This window comes from Falco cherrug, chromosome 3 (genome assembly GCF_023634085.1).
Source record: "Falco cherrug isolate bFalChe1 chromosome 3, bFalChe1.pri, whole genome shotgun sequence".
In the NCBI taxonomy this organism is placed as follows: Eukaryota; Metazoa; Chordata; class Aves; order Falconiformes; family Falconidae; genus Falco; species Falco cherrug.
In genome coordinates this window covers 109,807,871-109,822,769 of record NC_073699.1, presented here as the reverse complement: position 1 = coordinate 109,822,769, position 14,899 = coordinate 109,807,871, and positions in this window count along the sequence as shown.

The following is a 14,899-nucleotide window of genomic DNA, read 5'->3' as shown; positions in this document are numbered from 1 at the left end:
GCAGCAAACTTCAAACAGGGCCCAAACAAAAGGCTGTGCTCTTTGATGTGACTCTCTGCTGGGGTGCAGCAAGGAGTGAACTTGGGGAGCTGAAAACCTCTGGGCTCTGCAGGGTCTCGGGAGCAGAGCAGCAGCCTCCTTGACTCCAGATGCTCCAGAGGACAGATGAATCCCACTGGCTCCATCAACGCTTCCCCATCACTGAGCCCTGCTGAGAGGCGATAGCATCATACAGGAGCATCTTGTGCGAGTGATGGGGCTTTTTAAGACAGAATGGAGGGGTGGGTGGTGGGAAAGGGAGGGGGGTAGAACAGATTTGAGTGAACTAGTATGTGGCTGAGAGACTTGGGAAGAGCTGTGGCAGGAGGAGGAACTGGGATGAGCTGAGGAGCACAGGGAAGCTAAGGTGGGTCTGAGTGGGATGGGAGCTAAAATAAGAGGCCAGTGCAAGCCATGCCTGCTGGGGAAAAGGGCTCTTCATAACCAGAGGCCATGGCTTACTGACTATAAGCTTTGCAAAGGCAATAAAATAAGCTCTAGCAAAATCTTTGGCTTCTGTGCTCAGAGAGATGCAAACAGGATGGCACTTGCTTGTCTATAGCCCCTTCTCTGGCCATGGACACATTTCTATTCTCACCATGCAAAAATCACCCATCCCTTGCTCCTACCAATACCTGACCTTCCTCCCTGCACCCTCACTTTTCCAGACACTTGAATTTCAGTTCATTTCTTTATCAACACTTTGATACTTAAGGGATTAGGCACAGACATGACTTGTGGCTCCCAGTGCAGCCTCTCTCAGGCTTTGCTGGGATAAAAGTCCCCCAGCCTGAAATGGAGTGTTAGTCTCCTCGGTGCAGTTCCCTGCCTCAGTTTCCCTTGTCCTTTCAGAGTCCTACTCCCGTGCCCGAAGCTCAGATCTCCCCCCTCCAACCTGGGGGTCCTCATGCTGTGTCTGTGCAGGTGCCACCAGACGTGTGTTTGCAACGGCCTGGGATTACCCGTTCAAGAGCCCCGCTGGCTGGTGCTGGTGCAGGGGGAGGCAGCAGAAGAACCTGGGATCAGGAGGGGCCGGCAGGACTCCAGCCATCCACAGCAAGGAGACACCACATCCCTAGAGGGGTGTGAGGGGAACATGGTGCTATGGGACAACTTGATCTGTAACAGGTGACAGCCCCACCACGAGTGTGATGCTGGAGGTCCCTTGCACCAGCCCTGCTGGATTCTGTGTGATTGCCAGGCAATGAAATATCTCTAAGCAGCAATTCTCATCAACAAATGCTGGACATAAAGTGCTAAAACGTTATGATACAGCTTCCCAAGACATCTCCAGGCCTTGCACCTTTTCTACCAGCAAGGGCTTGGCAATGCAGTCATGGGCAGCGCACACACTCCCCAGCCTGTACCCGTCCTGAATCTCTCCACCACTTCTGGAGCTGGGGTGGGTTTCAGCCAGACGTGACAGGGGACAGGAAGCACGGAGGAGCCGTGTTTCTACAAGTTTGATGGAAACAGATGACAGCCGGAGAAAGAGCCTGTGATGTAGCAGTGCCCCTGCAGACAAGACGGTGGCAGCCTCAGCTTGCATCTGCATATGTCCTGCAGAAGGCATGAAAGAGGGACCTGTCACAGCTCCCTGCAGGCAAAGCATTGCTTCAAGCTTGCAAGAAGCCTTGAGACTACTTGGAGTTCATGTGCTCTGCTTTTCCATCCTTCACCCTTGTCCCCTGCTCTCCTGACACTGCGTCTTCAGCTGCTCCCTGAAAGCATCCCACCACCTTTCCTTCATCCTGGTGCCCCCGGGATGGTCCCACAGCCTGCTGAGGGCAATGGGCAGGGTGGTGAAGCATCTGCGGTAGCGAGGGGCTTTCCTGGTGCTCCTAACCATGGGTTACACCAGGTTTCACCTCCCTGCCTATGTCCTTTGAGCAGGGCAGTGCTGAAGGAGGACAGCTGAGATGGGGATGGTACATTGCCTGCAAGGGAGCGGCAACACCGGGCTCCTTTCTGGGAAGAGCAGAGTTGCAGCCTCTTTGAAATTCCCTGCACATGCATCCCAGGGAGTCGGGAGGGGCACGGAGCTGGGGGGAGCCTGTGCTTTTGTTTTGCCTCTGCAGAGTGTCTGTCAGAGCTGCCCATCTATGGGAGGATGGGATGGACAGATGGACGTGGCTGGGCTGAGCAATGCTTGTGGCAGGCTGCTGGGAGCTCCCTGTGCTCTGAGAAGCCCCCCACCATCCGTGCTGACAGCCGCGGCCCCCAGCTCTCTGCCCTCTCAAAGCAGCGCCTTCAGTTCGATCCTCTCCCGGGACTGCTCCCACCACTGACAAAACCCCTTCCTCAGCTCTTACACATCCTCACCTCAGCAGCCCAGCCCCTGGCACCGCTCCTTTTGGCATGGGGGCTTGGTCCTGCCCTCGGGACAGAGCCCTCCTTGCCCACCCTGCTCTGGTGGAGCATCGCCAGGCGGCTGGTCTTGCTCTGTCTCAGGACTCTGGTGCAGCCTAGCAAAAACATTATTCTCAGAGCCTGTAACTGTGCGGGGAGGACTGGGGCTGATGGACAAGCTGTTAGTGGGGAAATGAAGCAGGTCAGGGATGAACTGTGCCTGGGCCACCCCTGGTTCTCCACCAGCCTGGTGAAACGACTGTCTGAAGGCAGGTGGGTCTGTGCCCGCTGCCTCTCTCCAGTGTCCTGCATCCTCTTGCTCTCACTTTTCTAAGCATACCACCATGTCTCTATTCACATTTACTTTTCAAGCCTCTCTAAAATCCCAGTGCATTGCAAGGTGGGGAATTTAAGAACAGTTGATGAAAGGGACTCAACAGCATACGCAGCTTGAAGTACGCAGGGTTGGCACCTGGGACTGGTTGTCAAGGGTCAGCATTATATCTGGGGTGAGATTCCCCAGTTTTTTAAGAATGCTCAGTGTCCATGGGAGGCATTTGTGATCACTGCCCATAGCTCTCGCTTCTGCCAAGCGGCTGTCTCTCTCTGAGCCTGTATTTTTGTGTAGGTGCTGGCAGCTAGAGCGTAGGACAAGAAAGCAGATGCAGGCAGACATGTCATGAGTTTACAGGCTTGATGGTAAGAGAAGATAGGCAAAGCTCCATCTGGAGATGCTATGCAGGAGACTGTCAGCATTTTTGCTTGTTTTCCCCAAACCATGCTTTCCTCTGTCGAGGTTTCAGCATCTTCCCTTATGAGCAGAGGCAGGGATGCAAACCTGCAGCCTGTGGGGACCCAGACAGGTACATCCTGCTCTGGGTCACCTCCAGGAGGTTGGGTTTGCCCTCAGGTAAGCCTCTCGCTGCCGTAGGCTACACTAATGGGATGCTGGTCACCAGGTCCAGACCCTCCTTGTGCACAGGTCCCACCCCAGGACCTGCTGCCCACACACTGCTGTGCAGGCTGAGGGTGCAGGATGCTGCCTTACACCCCTCCCCTGCAGGAGACCCAGAACCTGGCAGGCTCAGTGCCTCACCCTTTCAGTCACTGGCTTCCCTCCATGGTTCTGGGGTCCCACCTGCACCGGGCAGGGCTCCCCCACCTTTTGCACTGGCCTTTCTCTTGCTGAAGTGGAGCAAAGCATGAAATATGAATGAGCCGCCGTGGCCTGTCGCGTGCTGCTGGGCTGGACCCTGATTCGATTAGCACTGATGTTTCTTTCATGAGCGAGAGGCTTTCTCCTCTCCGGAGCTCTTTGCTGCAAACGCCGAGCTCAGTCACGGAAGCAGACGGCTGATTAACCACCCGCTGCCTGCCGCTGCTCCTGCCTGCTGCTCCTGCCTGCCTGCCATCCCTCCTGTCCCTGTCCCTGCCCGCCGGTCGTCCCCTGCCACCTCCTACCACTCTGGAGCAAGCCCTGCTGTCTGCAGCCTGCTCTCGCCGCTGATGCTGCCAGCATCTGGCTTCCTCCCTCTTCCTAGGCTGGCATTCTGCACGGGTCCTGCCTATGCCAAAGTTGTTTTCCCGATGGGCTGGGGCTGGGTATGGCTGGACAATGGCTGGACATGGAGCAGCACTGCTAAGGGATGAGGTGGTGGGACCCTGCCCGGTGTGGAGGCTCCGGTTCAAGGTGTGCAACCAGGTACCTCCTGCGTGAAGGACGCAGCTTCTGCTTCTGCTCTGGAGACACGGGGTCGGCTCCTCAACAGGCTGATAAATGCTCTCTCTTCAGCAAGATCTTGATGATTTTCCTAATGACCAGGCCTGCAAAATAAGCCTGGCTCCTGAGAATTCAGCTGGGTTATTTCAGGCAGCTAATTGTACCTAGCAAGGACATTCCTACTGTTCAAATTTTTCAGTTATCTGGGACAACGTGGTGCTAACAGGCTTCCCCGGAGCTGCTCTGTGGGGCAGGGAGAAGGGGACACAGCAAAGATCATAGTGCATCTGTCTCTTTCTCTGTCCCTATGTTTTTGTAAGGTGACCTTGAAGCTGATACGTACCATCGGCTTTAAAACTTTGTGCATCCCAACTTGCCTCGGTTTTCTTTGTGCAACAACAGCCATTCCTTCCCGGCTCCATCCACACACATGAGCACATGGCTTATGCTCAGCAGGTTCTTGGTTGCCTCTTTTCCACACAACCAGCTGCAGGAGGCATCAAAGGCACCAGAAGTTTGTACAAAATTAAATGCTCGAGTATCTGCAAAGGGCTGAGTAATTTTGCAACTGAAAACTTTTCCCTCTGCCTTTCGCAGCCCTGAATTACACCTGTGCCGTTAATCCTGTGCAAGCATAAAATTCCCCAAGCAGTGCTGGTGGGGTCCAAAAAAATCTCCATCTGTGAAGATTTTCAGGTCTCAGGTGGCCAAGGGCAAGCTGATCTGACTTTGAAGTCAGCCGTGCTTGGATCTGGGGGCTGGACTGTGGACCTCCAGAGAGTCCTTCCAACCTAAACCTTTGACTGAGCCTCGTTTCATGACAACCCTGGGAAGCTGAACCCTCTGGGCTGTGTGTTTTTGTGCTTTCCCTGCTGGAACAATCCAGTCCATCCTCTCTAGTGTTGTTTTGCAGTGGGGAAAGTGCTGTCCTCTCTTTTACATGTGGATTTCAAGCGCAGCCGTGCACCGCCAGCTCTGTGCCCACCCAGAGACTCATTGACCTTCAACAGGTGCAATTCAGGAGACAGTGCAATTAGCTCCAGAGCTAATTTATCTGTCTGCCCACACATGGTGTGATTTCTCGGCTGCAGTTTGAGAAATGGTAGCAGCACCGTTAACGTGGGTGGATCACATACGCCAGCTCTCCATGCCTCCCCCTGTGCTGCCCCTTAGCCAAGGGCACAGGGGTCTCCGTGCCTTTCTGCCCACACTCCGAGGAGAGGCAACGTGATGGGGCAGGAACGACCTCCAACACATGGCAGGTATAAGGCGTCTGCTGAAATCGATGGAGTAGCCCCAGGACAAGAGCTGAGACGCCTTAAAGCAGCCTAAATGCGGGGGACTCAGCGCTTTAGCCTCCGAAGGACTGACCCAGTTCCTACCCCTGAATCCCACTGCCTCCCTTGTCCTGGGGTGGCTGGTTCGGGGGCACAGCACCAGTTGAGGAGAGCCTGGGCTGTTCCCAGGGATGCAGCCCTTCCCTGGCAGCAGCCTTGGCTGCCTCCCTGCCCGGCGGGTGGGCTGCCTGCCTGCTGAGATGCTGCTTCCAGACACTTTCCGCTGCTCTGCCTTTGCCTCCCGCACAGGGAGGGCAGGGATGGAGGCAGGCGGCGGCGAGCAGCGATCCCGCAGCCCTGGGGAGCACTTGACACGCCATTCCACTCGCACAGACAGCGCTTTACACGCTATTGCTGGCACAACACAGCGAGCGGCCAGGGGTTTCTCTGACACACACGCTCTGCCCTGCAGCTCCCAGGACTCCTTCTCCTCCCAGCCATGGTACCAGAGTAACCGGGTGCTGCTCTGGTAGCATGAGTGGTCTGTGCTTGTCAAAGCCCAGGGGGTTGGTGGCAGAGCAGGGTCCCCACTCTGCCTCTGCTCTCCTTGCTCTACCTTCCTCTACCTCTCCACTCCTCACTGCCTGGCTGCCCCAAGCCACCACTGAAGCCTTGATGGGGACAGAGGTGGCTTTCCCCTACAACATCCACTGGGCTGGAGTCACTGGTAGGAGATGACTGTCCCATCCATAGCAAGCAATTAGCCACTCCACCAGTCCACTAAGGTTAAGAGATTACTTTTCAAATTGAATTTATCATTCTTGGCTCTTGTGGCCAGGGTTTGTGGGTGTGTCTTGGTCTTCTCCCAGCTCCAGCTGACAGGGGTTGGCATTCCATGCCCTGGTTACAGTGGTCCTGCCCTGGAAGATCTCCACTTACCCTGCAGCTCCTCCTGGTCCGTTACCCATTCTGCTCTATCCAGCCTGAGGGGTGACCAGACCATCATGGGGTGCTGATAACAACTCCAGGTATTCCTAAATCCTGAGCTGTTTCTCCAGCTCTTGCACTTCAGTTTGGGGCTTTTTATATGTGCAGAGGGTTCAATGTTTTTTTCTCTATGCATTTGCCATCACGTTGGCCACGCACCACACTCAGACAGGTCTTTCTAATAAGCCTAATCTGGGGCTCAAAACTCCAGGAAAGAGGGACAGGGTCCTGAGGAGCAGAGGGAGTCACTCTGCCAACAGACCATCAGTAGATGCTGCAAGAACTAGGAGGGAAGGACAGCAGACACACTGGTGAGGCAATGCCAGCTGTGGCCACCTGAGCACAGGATACACCCCAGAGGGCCCAGTCCAGGTGGGAAATTCAGGGGGTTTGGAACTGGGAATGTCCTAACCAAAGGGGATGTACCATCCCATGCTGCTGAGACTTGTGTACCAAAGGGAAAATAGCAGTTGTGTGCAAGAGGATGATGAGGGAGCACCTTTGGCTGCCCATGTCGTGGCTGTCAGAGCAGGGATATTGACCCTGCAGGCATCCAGAAGGATAGTCCCCTGGCCAGAGATGCTCTGTGCCCAGGGGTGGCCCAGTGGGGTGGCTGATGAGCCCAATGCAGGCTGTGGCTGCAGAGGATGGTGGGCATGCTCCTCTTCTCCAGGATGTCAGGCTTCGGACTCCATCTGCTGTAATAAATGTGGAATTTCCCTGGCTTGTACCGAGCTGCCTGTGCTGGGGGAATGCGCGGCACTGCTGGTGTTCGCGGTGAGCAGGAGGAAACTAGGGCAGGCAGGGATGAACTGGGCTGTGAATTTGCCTTGGGAAGCCCGGCTATTTCCCAGGAAGGCTGAAACCTCCGCTCAGCTTGATTAGCAAGAATTCCAGGAGCGATTTAGCTCAGCAGAAAGAGGACAGAGGCCACTCCAGCTGGTCCTTCCAGCATCACTCACGTGAATTGAGGCTTTTTGCAGCATCCCTCTGATACATAAATTTTCCTGTGTGGACGTGCTGCTGGATGCCCAGCACCATGGAACAGAGGAGCTGTCGCCCCAGTTTCCTAACTGGGATTGTCCCATCAAGGATGTAGGTCTGTGTGGTCATGCACGCACAGAGGAGGCTGCACTGGAGCATGCACAGGAAAGGTCCATAGTGCTTTAGCAGCAAAAAGCTGCTTTCCTTCTTCCCAGGGTAGTCTGGGGCTGTGTCTCCTGGTGGGACAGCCCTCTGCCTCTGCCCACATCCCAGGGCTGTGTCTCTCCCTGCCCATGCTCCTCACACCCTGCACATCAGGAGTCTGTGCCAGCTGTGTTTGCTGCAGAGAGAGAGGGAAATGAAACCCTCGCTTCAGGGCAGGGCTGGATGCGGCTCTGATGCCCAGTGCGGGGCTGCTGGCCCTGCCTGCCTCCCTTCTCCTGACTGCCTGGGGCTGCCTGCTCCCGGCTCCGCTGGCAGGGACGTGTGGGCAGCTCCTGCCCATTTGTGTGTGAGGAAAGAGAAAATACAGACTGGTGATTTTCTCTGGGGGGCTGAGCACAGATCAATCTCACTGTGCGCTGTGAAGCCTAAAGGACACCTTGAAAACTTCTTTTGTCAGAAAAGAAGCTGATTTCTCGCTCCCTGGGGCTCCCTGGGGACTTCCCAGCAGATTTCCAGCATCTGAAAGAGCATCTTCCCTTTGCCCACTTCCCCGACACCCGCCGGCAGAGCATGCCCATGGGCTGCCACCGAGCCCTGAGCAGGGACACCCAGGCTGGGGTGGGGGATGCAGGGGGCACCGTTTTCATGGATTCATGTTTTCCCCAGGGGCATGTCGGTCTCTTCTCTCTGTGGCCTGTGCCCAAAAGGCATCACATCCCTGGATGAAGAATGTGCTGGGGGAGAGGGTTTCATCCCAGTCCTACAGGTCCTGCCACGGGGGTGGAGTTGGGTCCTGGGTGCTCGCTCCCCCTTTGGCTCAGCTGCACAGGATCAGGCAGATGGCTGCAAGCGGTGGGAGACCTTTGCAGGGCCAGCTCAGCCCTCACCTGTCCCAGGTGTCAGCCAAGGAGATGTGGCCTTGTCAGGGCATGGGCAGACTCCTGCAGCTGGGTCCAGACCCATGCAGCGGGCGGATTCGGGGGGCTTCCCTGGAACAGCAGTGTTCCTCTCCTCCCTTCCCACTGTGGCTGCTCCCTCCTAGCTCACCCAGCTCCCAGGCCTGGCTGTGCCTCAGCCTTTTTGCTTGGCACAGCAGAGGGGACAGAAATCCCCATGGAGAGGGGCTAGCAGAGGTTGGGGGGAGGGAAGGGGCAGCAGACACCTCACAGATTTCCCCCATCCCCTTGTCCTCCTTCCCAGCTGCTTATGGCAAGCCCAGATTAGGGATGAAAGGTTAACAGGACAAATCTCTGTGAAGACATCAAGCGTCACACTGGCTTTTCTAAGAAAAACACCACCACCCCTTGCCCCCAACCCTGTGGCAAACTAAGGTCACCCCAACCCTTACCTTGCCTCAGATGGAAGAGCTTGCCACATGCATGGAAATGTCCCCATGTCCCATAAGGTCCAGTCAGGGTCCCTTACTTTGATACTGTAATTTAGCAACACGAAAACAGTTGCATTCTGAAATTAAGCATACAAGGAGCTCTCCTTAAGCTGGGGAAATTATTTCCACATCATTTCAAATTTTCTGCTCTATTAATTTCCCTCTAGTCTGTCATTTTCTTCATTTGTCCCAAGGCTCCCGGGGTTCAGCAGAGCCAACGCTAAACATGATGCTTAGTCCCTTCTCCTCAGGCCAAATCCTGCTGGCTGTTTGGGCACCTGGCTTTCCGGATCCCTGGAGGCTCAGCTAGGTCCTGGACTTGCAGATGGCTGCTGCCTAGGATAATGGATGCTACTGTAGCTCAGTGTCAGCTCCAGTCCTTCAAAAGGAGACCCTGCCGTAGGCACAGGGATGCGAAGCTGCCTCGGTGCTGCTTGCATCAGGCATCCCCCAGCAGTGTGCCCCCTCTCAGCAGGCTCCCACCTTTACCCTCGGCTGAAGGGTGCTCAGAGAGCCTGTGACCAGGGTGCCTGGCCTTCCCACAGAGATGCTGGCAGTGATGAGGGTCGCCACCACCTCTTGTCCTCTCCTAATACTACATGTGATGGCACTGAGGGGTGGTGTTGGCAGGGGGATAGACCCTGCAGTGATCAGCCGTGTTCCTAGATGCCTGCCCATTCAGCTGGGCGTAGGGAAGAGCACCCCAAAACCAAAAGCCTTTGCCTCAGCTTTGGGTCCTAGCAGAGTCCAGCCCCACGCTTCACCCCTCTGCCTTGGAGCTCATGTGCACATGCCTGCCTGACAGCATGAGCCCTTAAAATGGGAATCGGTCTGAAAGGGTTTAAGTGACTTCAGGTCTCGCATTGCATACAGGCTCCAGCCCCTGGTCAGGTTTGCAAGATCTCTGCAGTCAAGAGGTGCCTTGGCGTCTTACTTCTGCTTGCATCCCGACCCAGGCTGCCCAGGACGGTCCCTTGCTAAACCTACAGCGTCACCATCACCGTTTGCTCTGTCAGTGTCTCAGCTGCTTGCAAGGGCTTTTTTTGGAGACTGGGGAGGTGCCAGCTGCTCTGCAAAGGGCCACAGCAGTGAGGTTTTTGGGGATGAATGCTTTCTGGATGTAGTGCAATCAGAAGATGGTGCTGCAGGGATGTGCATGTGGCTCCCTGTTGGGATGCAGCCCAAAATTGTGCTCTTGGAGCACCACATCAGAAGCATAAGGCAGGAAAGGTTCTCTGCTGCAGCAGGACGGGTTTGCTACCCTGTGCTGCTGAGCTGAGTGTCCCAGGGACCTTGTTAATTGTAGTCCATCTACTTCTTACCCGTGTTTGATTTGCACCCTCAGTTACCCAGCCACTGGGCTAGCCTGGAGGGGATGAGCACTGGGGGTTTTTTTGGCTGTGTTTGCGTGCAGCACCCTACTCACACCCTACAGGGATCCTTCTGCAGGGACTCCACAGAGCCTGAGTCAGAGACGATGGCAGCGCCCCTCCATACTGACATTTTCATCCTTCTGCCTCACTTCCAAGCTGCTCTTCCCAGGAGATCTCAAGTGATAACTTCTGCTATTCAACAGCAATTTGCTTTAAAAAGCTACTAGGACACAAACATTGCACTGCTTTTCCATCAACATCCAGCAGCTAAGTGATGGATACTGGCAGAGGACTGTGCTTAACTGCTTCAGCCCTGGTTATTGTGTAGCAAGTAAAGGAACGTATTTTGGCTAATATTCCTATGGGAGACAGAGGGTGACCCGTTTCAGCTCTTTGATTTTCAATTAAAGGCTGAATAATACCACATCTTGGTTTGCATTTCCCCGCAGCCTCTGCTTTATTAGTAAACAGGTGCCTGGAGAGCAGTGGGCAGAGGAAGCCCTTTGCCTTTCCGTGGGGTGCCATCTGTGTCACAGCTGATGGGGGATGTTCAGCACATGTAAACATCCTGCAAGGTTGTTTTCTGCGTCTGCCTTCAGGTGCTGCCCTGCGGCTGGTCTCTTCCAAGTGGTGCTCAGAAGAAAGCACTTGGAGACCTCCTGGGAGTGTCCACACACCCTGGGCACTCAGAGGAGAGCAGGGAAGCTGAGGCAGGGCAGAAGCCCATCCTCACGCTGCTCTTGCCTTCTCCTAAAGGACCACAACCACAGCAGGCTGTTCCTGTAAGCTGTCCTCAGACTGGTCCCACGGCTGGAGTAGAGCACTTCCCACCCAGCATCCACCATGGCTCATGCTGTTAGTAGTAGACATCCTAGGAGTATTTATGGTGATATGTGGAGGAACAGCTTCCCATTCCCACTCCCAAAGTTTTATTTCTGGTCACCTGGAAACCAGGAGTGTCATCACTCTTCGCCCCTCCACCTCCATCTGTTGCATTCTGTTGATGTGGAGGGTTAGACTCGGGGCTGTAAAGCTGTGTGACAGCCACGCTGAGCTGGTGGAGCAGATGGCCTGTGTGCTCCCGGTCTGCATGCTCCTGTTCAACAGCAGGCCACCTCCTTACCTGCTCCAGGGTCTCAGCTGAGCTGGGGGATCGGCGATCCCCCACGCCAGATGTTGTGAGTCCCACCTGCCAGCTTGCCTCCTGCTACCCAGGGCTGGCTCTCCAGCCCCGTCCCCTCTGTCTCCTTCCTTATTCCTGAGATCTCAGAGCTGCTCCTGTTGTCTCCTGGCTCTAGTGCTCATACCCTTCCTGCCCCTCCTGGTTTACAGTGACTCTCACAGACCTCTTGTTTCAGGACTGATGCCCTGCTCGGCTGGACAGCTGAGCTGTCAGGGCGCAGAGCCTGTGCTGCAGGTGAGCGCTGGAAGCAGGATGCTCTCCAGCACCAGGGGCTGAATTAATCCCCCTCCTCCCCAGTCTTCATACATTTACTTCCCCATCGTGGTCCCTCATTAGCATCCCACTGCTGTCCTCCAGCTGCTTTCCCTGTTTACACCGTTTCCAAGCCTATGGTAGGACTTTATGAATCATTTATCTTAAGCAGCAAGTATTGTACAAACAACTTATAAATACAGTGGCTATCAGCTTGCTCTGAACATCAGAGACAAAGCATGAGGCATAAACATTGCAGAAGATGGATTGAGCGAAGGATTGTTTCAATTATGTGAGCCCCCCCCTCATCCTCTCCCTGCTCACACAAGCAATTTCAGGGACACCGATGGGGCACCTGCTCTGAGCAGCTCGCTAGTGTGAAGCTCAAAGGCAGAGGGCAGGAACAGTCTGGTGGCAACAGAATATGCAAAGTGACCATCCTGCAACCCAGGGCATGAAGCTGAGCACAAGTGTCACACCATGTATGCTGGAGTTTATGCAGGGCAGCCCAGGAGAGGGGTCAGCCAGTGGATGCCCCAGGCAGCCTCCTCCCAAACATCACCAGTTGCCTTCTGCAGCGGTACCCGAGCCTCAGGACCTCGGGAGGCTGCGAGACACCTTCGGCTGGCCAGGCTGAGTGGCCCCTGCAGCACCATCTCAGGGAGTGGGACTCACATTTCTGGATGGATGCCTGCAGGGGTGAGGGGCTAGGAGGCTTCAAAAGCTGTTGGGCAGGATCTGAGGAGGGCGATGCTCCAGCATGGCATATTCCAAAAAAACCTGCGAGAGAGATGCCAAGCTGTCTGTAAAATGATGCCTTTCTGCAAGGAGAGTAAACAACACAACACTCAGCATCTGGTCAGTGGGGAAAACTTCAAAGCTGAAAACAATGCCAGCTCAGTCACGGCTGTGAATCCTGCTAGGATAAATTGTGTTTGCACAACCTCACTTACTTCCATTAATTTGCGATGTAATAGACGAGGTTTCCTAGTGACAACTGGCAATGGCATCGGCGCTCTGCCCCATCCAGCACCCATCAGCCACGGTCTGATCCAAGCCCTGGGGAAGCACAGAAGTAGCCCAAACCATTCCTGGGAGCGGCGAGCACCCTAGGGGGAGGGGGCGGCCTGAGTCAGGTTGGCTTGCGCTTTGCTGGGACCAGTTTCCAGGGGATGGCCCAGCCCTTAGGACTCACCAGAAATGTCCTGGCCACACTGGATGAAACAAGGAGTGCTTCAGTGCATGAAAATACTGTAGGAGCGGGGTTCAAACGGGTGAGGGAAGGGGGTGCAATGTGTGCCGGGGAGCGAGGGGCTTTGCCTTGTCTTGCAAGGAAGAGACACGGGGCTGGGAGGGCTGAAGCCCCTGGAAGGAAGGCTAGTGGTGGGTCCAGGTGGAGAAAGCAAGCTCACAAGGTTGATAGATGTCAGCTTCTCCCTGCCTGCCCTTGGAGAGGAGAAAGATGGATTTGGGTGCTGCTGAGCACACGCAACGGTGCGAGCAGCCCCTGCGTGCAGGCAGGGCGGCTCTGCCCGCTGCCAGCCCGGCACATGGCTACTGGAAGCTGAAAAATCATCTCCTCTGGTTGCCCGAGCCACCCCCAGCAGCAGCACGTGTGGCACATGCTGGCCTCTCTTTGCAGCCCCCTCGGGGAGCATCCCCCGCGCTCGCAGGGACCTCGGTGCTGCTGAGGGTGTGGGTTGCGGTTGGGAGAGTGGTAGGAAAGCTTTTCTAGCGACTTCTTCAAAGCCAGCGTGTTGGAGGCTGGGGTCACAGTGAGGCCATTCCCTGTCGTTTCTGCGTGAGCTCTTCCCCCAAACACACAAAACTGTTTTCAAACGAATTGAAATGAATCACCTCTCCTCCACAGACAAACTTTTCTCCCCCTCGTTCTCCTTTGAAGATGCTTACAACATGTTGGACTTATCAAGACTAATTTTAGAGAAAAACAGGGGAAAAAATATGCAAACTACAGACTCAGGCCCCTGAAGACTAAAGCACTAAGAGCTCTTCTAAGGAGTGCAGATGCAATGAGGCTGCCTTATCTCAGAGTCAGCGCTGAAGTAGAGAGCCACGTAACGAGGGACTATTTCCCATCTGCTGCATAAATCTAAAGTTACTTCAGGCAGAATGAGGAATCAGAAGACACTTCAAAGGCATTTGAGCTCTGTATCTGTGTCAAACCGCAGCTCTAAGCACTCTGTGTTGCCCTCCTATTAAAGATGAACTTTTGTACTCTGTTAGACATCTTAAAAAGCATAAAACATAAGTTCATTTGCTTTTCAAGTACTCCCACCCTCCACCCCCCGCTCGGCTCCTTTGCAAAACAGGAGGCTGTTAGGATATTTGTGAACAAACAGCCCTGGTTTTGCTGCAGAGGTTTCATCTTCCCTGTGAAGGCAGGAGGGCTCGTCTGGGTGTGGGGGCAGCTCTGCAGCCTTGCGCAGCACTGAGGGGAAATGTCATTGTGGTGTCACAATGGGTCCAGGCACCCCCTTCCCACAGACACATCCCCAGCATCTTCTGGGCTGAAAACATTCCCCAGCATCTTCTGGGCTGAAAACCTTTGTGCTGGGGTGAGTGGGTGGATGCAGCCCTTCCTGAGACCTGGGAGGGTTTGCCTGGGAGGGGAGCGAATAAGGTGGCTGTCAAGATAACCCTTTTCCTTGTAGAGTATGTGGCTTTATCAGCATTTTTTGCAAAATGGGATGAAATGTGAAGGGTATTGAGCTGTGAAAATGAATCACTTCTTTTTAAGGTAGCACTAAGCCCCACAGCCTAGGGTCCTCATAGGATGCTGGGGCATCCCCACGTGTTACCCTACAGAAGTGAAGGTACCAGTGCCACGAGCACCACGGGAGATGCCGGCTGGGTGGTGGAGACGGGAGAACAGTGCAGGAGGCCTCTGGCTGGAATCAATTTAAGGCATTGGAACAAAACAAAGGGCTTTGCTGTTTCCAAAATCCACCGTGCATTTGCCAGCAGATCAGCTGCCTAGAGTTTGGCCTCTTCTTTACATGTTATTTCTTGACAGGGCTGTAGCTCTGCTGCTTTTATGAGCAACAGTCCCATCACTGATGGGGCAGCCGGGAGGGAGGATGGCCCCAAAGGGATGCATGGAGCCAGGAGCTGGGGAGGATGGGGGAGTCAAGGCCGAGCGAAGCCTTCAAAACCTCCAGGGTC